The following is a 10,044-nucleotide window of genomic DNA, read 5'->3' as shown; positions in this document are numbered from 1 at the left end:
AAATCCTGAATCAAAGCTACCTGAAGCATTCGGATTCCTTCAAAAAGTTTCGAGGCCCGGGGCTGGCTTCAGTTGGCAGGTGAGAGGATCACCCTGCCTGCCAGCTGAAGTTTAAAGGGCCCTTTCCTTGCCGCTTGCAAGTGGCAGGGCCCACTTGGCCCAAATCCCCTCACCCCCTACCAACAGCCCCCCACCCACCCCACTAACCTGGGCCAACAGGGCTGCTACTGTGGTGGAGGAGGCAGCTCTGGGCCCTCCCGCCTTCCTGATGGCTTCCATGGCAGTGGAGGCGGCAGCTCCAGCCTTTCCTACCACCCAACTGGCCGCTGCGGGCCCCACACATGGTGACATGGCAGCAGAGGAGCTGGCTCTGGGCCATCCCAGCTTCGCAATGGCTGCCACAGCAGTCGAGGAGGCAGAGAAGGCCCTTCCTGCCCCTCAAATGGCCACCGGAGGAGGTGACTTTGGCTTTCCCCGCCGGCCAGCTGGCCACTGCGAGCCCTTCCTGCCCCATAATTGGCACCAGCCTGGGATGGAGGATCTGGGCCTCACTTCACCAGCTCAGCAGGGTGGCCTGAAACACAGCTAGCAAGACCTATCAATAGGGATCCCAGCTTCCCACAAGTAGCAGGCAAACTCCCACACATGTGGAGAAAAGTGAACCCAGTAAGTGCTGCTCCCCAGCCAGTTGCCAGGGAGACCAGGCTACTCTACCTTTTGAGTACAGTGGGACTTACTTCTGAGTAAATATGTATAGAATCAGATAATTCCTGGTAGGTTTTTCTGTGGACCTGGTGGGATGAGATGAGACAAACTTTTGGCAAGATCCAAAGGGCTTGGTCTACGGCTCACTGCTTGTGGCCCTGAGTGAGCCAGGCCAGCGGACACAAGACCAGCCCAGTCTGTAGCAGTTACACTGCATATTTTTGTTGTTGTTGTTGTTGTTGTTGTTGAAGCTGTGCATGTGTGTTTCCTTTTCCCGCTTTGATTTTCCAGTGGGGAGAAAAGCGCAAAAGAGAGGTATATTTATCAATTGAAAAAAAATCCATCTCTATCTAAACCCAGGAGACAATTAATCTACTTAACAGCCTCCTTAATTATTTGTAGAGTCTAACATCACCACTAGGAGCACATTCAAAAATGCAGTTCGCAACCAGCTGACTGATTTGATTGATTGATTAGATTTCTAGCCTGCCCTCCCTGCAAGCAGGCTCAGAGCGAGTCACAACATCTCAATCTAGGTTTGCCAGGGCCCATGACTCCCCCGGTGGGAGATTGGGAGACTGGTACTCACCTAGCTGCTGCCCTGGGTTCCAAGTATCATATGTGCATGCTCCTGGCTTGCGTGATGATGTCACTTCTGGGAAGTGACATCATCGTACGGGTCAAAGGGCAGCCTGGGAGCACTCTTCCACACTCACTAAAGGCTGGATCGGCCCACTGTGGGTGCAGGAGCACGCCATGCCGCCCAGGGCATGCCACGCCACTCAGAGGCCAACCCTGGGAGGGCCCCCCCCCACTGGTCAAGTAAGTGGACACGGGGGGAAGGGGGGAAGCAGGGGATCCCCTGCCCTGGACAGGGGAATGGCACCCCTATCTCAATCACATAAATCACTGAAGTGGTACAGTCCATTTGAACACTTTGTTCACATCTCTTGTGTGTGTAGATAAGGCCTTCAGGCATCTCCACACTTAATATTTTAATAGGTTTATCAATTCCCATTGACTGCTGGGAATCACAGTTCTCTGAGAGGTATCTGTCATCATGGGTCAGAGAGCCTTGTGGAGACTTGTCCAATAAAGGCATCCCCTTCTGGAAGCCCTCTAGCCCACAAACTCACTGCTTTCCCTCCTTCCTCCTTCAGTCTCGGAATAGCCAAGGGCCTGACAGGCTGCCACCAACCTAGTCTAGGAGATCAGCTAGGGAAGGCCCAAAGTATCCCCTCCTCTTCCTTCACCCTTCCAGGCAGCACCCCTCAACTGAGGAGGGCATAGCCAGCTGATCAGCTGAGCCTGAGACATGAGAACCCAGGCAGGGCAGGGGGAGCTTATCTCAGTTCTCTCATGGCCCAGCTTCTTCAGTGATGATTGGCCTTTCTTTCCCCTCCATCTTTCCTTAGCCCTATCCTAAATCTGAAAAGGGTTTGGGAAAGGTAGACCTGTAGGGCAATTGGCAGCCAGATGTATTGGAAATTTTACAGTAAGGTTTTAGGCTTCTGATTCTCAGCTAGGCTTGCTAGTCCCCCAGTGGGGGCGAGGGATCCTCCACCCCTAGCCTCTGCCCTCCGCCACCTCTCACCTGGCTGGTGTGGGGGGATGTGCAGGAACACAGTCGGGGATGAAGTGCACTTCCACATGCTCTGGAGTGCCTCCACATCCCACCAGGAATGAAGTCATTCCTGACACAACATGGAAGTAATAGGTCGTTCCGGACATCAGTCCCCAGTTTAGAGTTTGGGGCTGATTTTTACTCAGTCAGCCCCTGGCACAACCCATTACTTTCATGTCACACCAGGAATTACATCATTCCTGGTGCAATGCCAGTTGCTCAGGAATGTGCGCACGCTGCTCACAAGGTAAGTGCTCCCTCGCACAACTACCCCCCACAACCTCCCCATCCCCCGCTTTCACCCCCCATGGACCTATCAACCCTAATCTCAACTCCTTGCAGAACCACAATGGACATGGGAGGAAGGGGCCTCTAAGGCAGAGATGCCAGGTTCCTCTCCCTCCTAGTGGGAGGGCGGGGGATGTGGAACTTACCTTTTTGGTGTTCGTGGGTGTCCCTTACTCCTACGTGATGATGTCACTTCCAGGAAGTGATCTTATCACGCAGGCACGGGAGTGTATGCTTCTTAGCGGGCTGATTTGGGCCCCACATGGGCCCAATTCAGCCCATTTGGAGCCAAAATCAGCCTGCTGAGAAGCATGATGATGTCATTCCTGTAGGTGATATCATTCCACAGCCTTGGGGGTGCACCCGTGGTGGCGTTCCCCCACCTTTCCTCCCTTGCCAGCCAGCTGAGTAGAGGCTGGAGGCAGAAGATGGAAGCAGGGGATCCCCTGCCACCAGCGGGGGAATGGCATCCCTACTCTAAGGTATGCTGGACCAATACTGTTATAGGTTAAGACCAGCGCTATTAATTACGCTAAAAAGTCACTGCCAATGCTGGAGCAGTGGTTTAAATGACCAAAGCCATAGTGTTATGCAATGTCCTTATGAATCAAGTCTAGATTTAGTCAGATTTCCAGCAGTGACCCTCTAGAATTCATACAGCGTCATCCAAAGTAAGACGTTTTAGTTTGACCCTTGAGCTCGAAGCAACACCGATGAGATAGTCACACATGCCTGACTTTCAGAAGTGTGGGTAGTGATGTCATTAGCATTACAATTTTACACAAGATTAGGCATGTAATTGTGTGTTAAATGGTGGAAGTTGGCTTGGTTTGCCCTGTTAATGAGGCAGGCCACGTTAATGATATCACAGATGTACAGCTCCAAGGCACCAGCATTGTACAACATAATGAATCTCTCTTCTTCCATAAACAACTCTTCAGAACATTTGCATTGATCCAGACCCTTTGGCTATCAACTACCACAACGCCATTGCTCGGAGTAGCAACATCAAGGAGCTTTCTGCACTCTTCCACTCCTATTAACCACCTCTGTGGAGAGAGGTCCAAGAAAGTTGGCAAGAGTCTTTCTTGTACTAGAGATGAAACGTACTGAGAGCAAACCAAAACTAGTGGTCTAGAGGGGAGATCTATGAGGACTAAATTCCAGGGGCTCAGATCACCTTAGAAGCCCATGGAGCTACACAACTCATGCATTTCGATGTCTGAGCTGTGCCCGGGTGTGAGGCTGTGAAGGAAAGCCCATTGTGACTCTCAGCAGCCAGTTCTTCCATTCTTGATGTAGGCTTTGTAGACATGATTGGTTCTCATAGATTTATACAAGGGAGCATTCGATCATGAGATTCCCCTGCCTGCATTCTAAAATGGTATCATCCCATGAAGGGCTGACTTGCATGCTTTTTTCCAGTACACCAAATCTTCCCTGGAAAATTGTATGGAAGTATATGGTAATATCCTACCACTGGCTAAGGCAGATTGCAATGCTCCTTAGAGGAAAAGAGACAAAAATATAACATTGTAAACACCCTCTTCAAATATGGGAGATGGCATTTTCCACAGGCTTTTGTTTAGTTTAGTAGCTGAAGATGCTTCTCTAATGGGCATTCATGGAAGTTGATGCCTTCAATGAGCGTTGATTCATGGTGGCTACCAAGCTGCAGGATATATCTCACATGCTTGGGTGGGGCATGTAAAGAAACAGTTTGTCAGAGTTGTATGAGAAAAGAAAAAAGTCTGACTTTTTTCAACTTAAAGGCAAGAGAACGCTTGGGAAAAGTTTCTTGGGAAGGGGCTTTCCATCAGCCCATTGATACCTAAAGCATACCAGTTCTGCTGGCTTCCATATCTTCCATATTCTTACTATTAAAAAGTTCTATGTCTAGAAGAGACGACTATTTTTACTAGAATTAATGGTGGTGTACTCTTCTGGACCAAGTTGTCTCTTGATTCCATGGAAGCTTCCTTATACCCAAGGAATCCACTGCCATTAACTGCAGGAGCGGGAGTGGCCAATTAACTTACAGGGAAATTTCCTGGTGGGCTGGTGCCATTGAAGGCTGTTGGAGGCCAAGAGAAAGCAGAGACAAGCCTTAGCAGTTCTACGAATGTCTCAGGAACCTTTGGCTCACACCCTTCTGTAGCAACAATGATCACTATCAACACTGTTGTGGGTGCTGCAATAGCGTCTCAACTAAAAGCCAAACCACACGATACGAATTACACGTGAATGACACGAACACTTACTTACACGTGTTCCAACATTGTTTTCAACTACACGCGCCAGGACTGCGGGACCTCCATTGAACCCGTGTTCACGGTGGCACGGGTTTTCTCCACATACCTCCAAGATATCCCATCATGCATCTCCACTTTGCACAGATAGGAAGCGGAAGATAAAGGAAATAAGGAGGACGCTCTGCATTGCCGACTTACTGATCGTGACCGCGTACACACGCCGTCACAGCTACACTGGAGCAGAAAATTTTGAATGCGTGCCTGGACCAGGACACGTGCTCATCGATAGAATGCTGGACATGGGCATTTGGGGTAAGACAGGACTCCTGACACTCGCTCGGTCTCATGTAATTCGTATCGTGTGGTTCGACTCTAAGTGACTCCTGCAGTGTTGATCTGTAAAGCCGCAGGGCCCACTAAGTTTAGCTTGCTCCCAGGGCCATTTTAATTTCCCATTCCATCCCCAATTGGCTGAGCAATGCAGTAGGACACATACTCCATTAAGTCTACTGCAAATAGACTTCAGTTCTAGAGGTATATTCATCCCCAATTCAATATTATCTGCTTTTACCTTACTATGCACATTATCTTCCAGCAACGCTTCTGTGAGCAAATATGACCAGTTGCGTTTATTATTAAATTCAAGGTTTTCCTATAAAATCTTGCCATTTTTCAGCACTGACTTCCAACACTGATTCTGTGTAGGGAGTCCGGCATTTCCACCATCTTGCTATACATTGGTAAATACGGATTATCTTACAAGGTGTTAAAGACCATCTAAGCGCCGATTTATAAGCGTTTGCTTTCATATTTGAGATAACTGCCTTGCCTCGTGGATGGGAGCATTATCATCATCGCCGCCATCAATTTTTACTTATATTGTACTTATCACTTTAGTAGATGCCAATGGCATGCAAAAATTTGCATTTTTTACATGGCCTAGTGCCAGCTTGCAAATATAATAAATACTATCTTTTTTGCTGTTGACTAATAAAAAATGAGATTACTCAATCTGTGGTTATCTTTGCTGTAACAGCCAGCAAGCAACTGCAAGATTATTTGGAATTGCACTAAAGTGAATGTTTGCTGTTCGGCATTTTCTGAATATGAGCTAAATCATCGTTACCTGCAGTCATAAATTATACCGGTGTCCCAAACCTGAAGCTCAAAGGCACCATGGTGATACTTTCCTGGCACCTGCCAAATGTTTTTAGAAAGTGGGGTGGGGACAGGTGGGACAATTGCCCATCAGGGCTTCTGATTGGCCACCGTTGGCGTCCAGAATTCAAGGAAACGTTGCTTCAACAGAAGCTGCCATCACAGCACCAAAATATTCAAACTGAAGGTAAGCTGTGCATACGCAAGAAAATATTTTAAAAGGCATTCTGTTAAGCAGAGCTTCTGCCCGAAATGGTGCTGAGTTATTATTAGAATTACACATATTCTCACCCCCTGACATTTTGAGATTGGCTCTGCCTCCTTTGCCCGCTGTTTGTAGTTGAACCTACCATCTTGGCTCAGAATTCCAGAGGTACTCACAGGGTTAAAAAGACTGGGGACCCTGTACAGTAAGCACATTTAGGCTGTTGATTTATTAATAACAACAACAACAACATTCGATTTATATACTGCCCTTCAGGACAACTTAATGCCCACTCAGAGCGGTTTACAAAGTATGTCATTATTATCCCCACAACAAAACACCCTGTGAGGTGGGTGGGGCTGAGAGAGCGACAGAGAGCCGTGACTAGCCCAAGTTCACCCAGCTGGCTTCAAGTGGAGGAGTGGGGAATCAAACCTGGCTCTCCAGATTAGAGTCCCGCGCTCTTAACCAATACACCAAACTGGCTCTCTTAATATAAATGTAGGAACCATACAGATTCAATGGGAAATTTCATCCCTCTACTCTCTCTTGCAGCACCTGCAGCCTCTCCTCCCACCCACCTCTTCTCTCCCCAACCCCCATTTTCAACTTTCCAACTCCTGGGCAGACATCCCCTTTCAATCTCTCCCACCCACTTACCTACCATCTTCTGTTTCTCTCCCTGAGTCAGTGTCTCCCCCTGCCTTTTTCTGTTCCCCTCCCCTTCATTCAATTTTCCCTTTTTCCCTTCTTTGCTCCTCTCCCCCTCCAGTTTTACCTTCTCTTCCTCCTATAATTGACCCTTTTCATCTCATCTCTTTCCCCCTCTCCCACATTGATTCTAACACAGGCTTCAGAGACGCATCAACAATGATGGGTGGGGTTGGCCCCAAAACAAGCCAAGATCTCACAGCAAAGTCTTCCAAGCTCTGGCATACTTTTCTTAAAGAAGCAGACACTATTTCTATGATTTGGGGATTTTTATAACCCCCAGTGGGGGGGGGGTTCATGTTTCTGCAAACCCTAGGCTTGTAGAAAAATCCCCCCGTCTCTCCCTGGTCCTGTTGTGTGGATTTTTCAGTTCACAGGTTAGAGCCCACTTCAGAATCAGATTTTTTTTAAAGTTTTTTGCATTTCCAGGATAGTATTCACCTCGGACTGCGATATGGAGATCCAAGTTGCAGTTTTCCCTTCTGCCCTGGAAGCTTGTTGGTTGAACTTGGACCAGTCACAATTTCTTAGCCTAGCCTACCTTCACAGGGTTCCTGTGAGGAGAGAGTGCCAGAGGAGAGAGTCACATGCCCTCTCCTGAGCTACTTGAAGTAAGGGTGGAATAAATATATTAGAAAAAGATCCAGCCATTGACTGAAGCTCATTTCCCTACTCTCACTTGTTTTTACTCTTTCCCTCCCCCTAGCAAATTAAATTAAATGAATATATTATCCGTTGCTATACATTTGTCTTCTGAATGCCCAGAATACTTTCTCATTTTTTTCTTTGGTATTTGCTGTCTCCTGTCCCAAATTATTGCCTTTAGCCCCACTAGAGAAATATAAACCATTTTTAATAAGGCTTTGATAGTTTTATATTCTTCATGGGCTATATCCAGCCTAATAAGACGCCTCGTTGTAGTTCTCGATGTTTGACACAAGAAGCACTTGATCTGAAAATGTGGGAGAAATGGCAGATTTTGCCCCATTATGTTATGACCACAGATCTACTCAGATGACTTAGCATGCAGAGCACCAGTGAGGGGTAAATTATGCCTGCTGGACTGCCTCCCCCCCCCCCGCCATTTTTGTGTGTTCACCAAAAAGCCTACATTTATACTGACTGTGCACATAGATTCTGTCTTTATAATCTGTATCCTACATATCTGCTGCAGATCATATATTCAGAGTTTAGGCACACAAAACCAAATCACATTCTGAGGAATGCACTGAGGTCAGAGATAAGCAGGGCTTTTTTTCAGCAGGAACGCGGTGGAACGGCGTTCCGGAACCTCTTGAAAATGGTCACATGGCTGGTGGCCCCGCCCCCTGATCTCCAGACAGAGGGGAGTTATTGCCCTCCGCACCGCCAAGCGCCGCCAAGCGGCGTGGAGGGCAATCTAAACTCCCCTCTGTCTGGAGATCAGGGGGCGGGGCCACCAGCCATGTGACCATTTTCCCCGAGGGCAACCCACTGAGTTCCACCACGTCTTTTCTCAGAAAAAAAACCCTGGACATAATAATAATAATAGCAATAACAACAACAACAACTGTGCTTACATACCACTCTTCTAGACAGATTACTGCCCCAGTCAGAGCAGGAAAAAACAAGGTCAGTGTTATTATTGTCCCCACAATGCAGCTGGAGAGCTGGGTCTGAGGGCCAAGCTACAAGTGATGAATGACACTTGAACGGCAAGTGTATTTCTCCCTGTTCACTTGCCCTCCACTCAATCCACTTGCCATTCAAGTGTCATTCATCACTTGTAGCTTGGCCCTCAGAGGACTAGCTTAGGCAAGGTCACCTGGAAAGCTCATGGCAATAGTGGGATTCAAACCAACAGAGTGCTGATTTGTAGCCTAGCCACTTAACCACTATGCTACAGCAGATAGGGTCACACAGATTGATTTCTGACCCTCATGAACATCATTATTTCACATGCCGTGTCATGTGAATAGGATTAATATACGACCCCATTTGGAATTCACATCATCTGGGCTTCGAGAATGTCTAGGTTGTTATCCTTAAGATCTACCCTTTTGGTCACCCAAAGCATTCTCCTTTTTAAAAGCTTGTGATGGAGTTGACATTTTCCTTAAAAATTCTTGCACAAATTATTTCCTCACAAATTATTGCACAAGTACCCTAGAGATGGCCTGTAACTAGGGAGATGGGGGAGGCAGGCAGTCATGGTTTGGAGGGGATTAGCAGCTCTGCTGCAATGACATCACTTCCAGCACAACTCATCAAGGTGATGCTCTAGAATTCACCTAAAACTCTGTGGGTTAACAGAAGAGTTTTGGCCGAACACTAGCCTATCACCTGGTGTGATGATGTCACTTCTGGGTCTCACTGGAAGTGACATCATAGTGTTGAGGATGCCAATCACAAACACGCCTATTTCCCCAGGCATTTCCTCCCAATGCCCATCTGAGCGGCAACAGGCAATGGAAACTGCAAGAAGATCGTAACCCTAGCTATAAATAAAGATTTTGTGGTAAGGACAGGCTAAGTATACACAAAGGGAGGGGAATCTGTGTAAAACAGGCAGAATCTAAATATTGGTAGCCTGAAAAACAATTAAATACAATAATACTGGAAAAAATGGAAGGCTGTAGGAAAAGAGGAAGAACCCAAATGAGATGGCTTGACTCAATAAAGGAAGCCACGGCCTCCAGCTTGCAAGATCTGAGCAAGGCTGTTAATGATAGGATGTTTTGGGGGGTGGCGCTCTCTTGTTTGAATGGTGGAGCGGCGGTGCTTAAGTATGGGTAGCAGGGCTGCTCCCCTTTTAGGCTTCCCCATGCAAAGACTCCCCCATGTATTCATTTTCCATCTTTTTTTAATTCAGCTTTTATATTGATATTATAGGCATGCACAAAAATATTAAAAGGGGGTGCTGTGTTGTCACCTATCAATGATGCTATCGACCCTCCCTTGAAAATCCTGATTATTTAGGGCACGTGCAGAACAAAATAAACCAACTCCACAACCGTAAAAAGAGAAGGCAGGCGTGCAGAAGAACTGATTCCAGTGCTTGAAGATCGACTGCTAAGAAAATCAGGAGTCCGTCCAGCGTGCAGAAAAGCTGTAACGATTCA

This window comes from Eublepharis macularius, chromosome 6, assembly GCF_028583425.1.
Source record: "Eublepharis macularius isolate TG4126 chromosome 6, MPM_Emac_v1.0, whole genome shotgun sequence".
NCBI classification, from domain to species: Eukaryota; Metazoa; Chordata; class Lepidosauria; order Squamata; family Eublepharidae; genus Eublepharis; species Eublepharis macularius.
Note: the sequence above shows the minus strand (reverse complement) of the source record.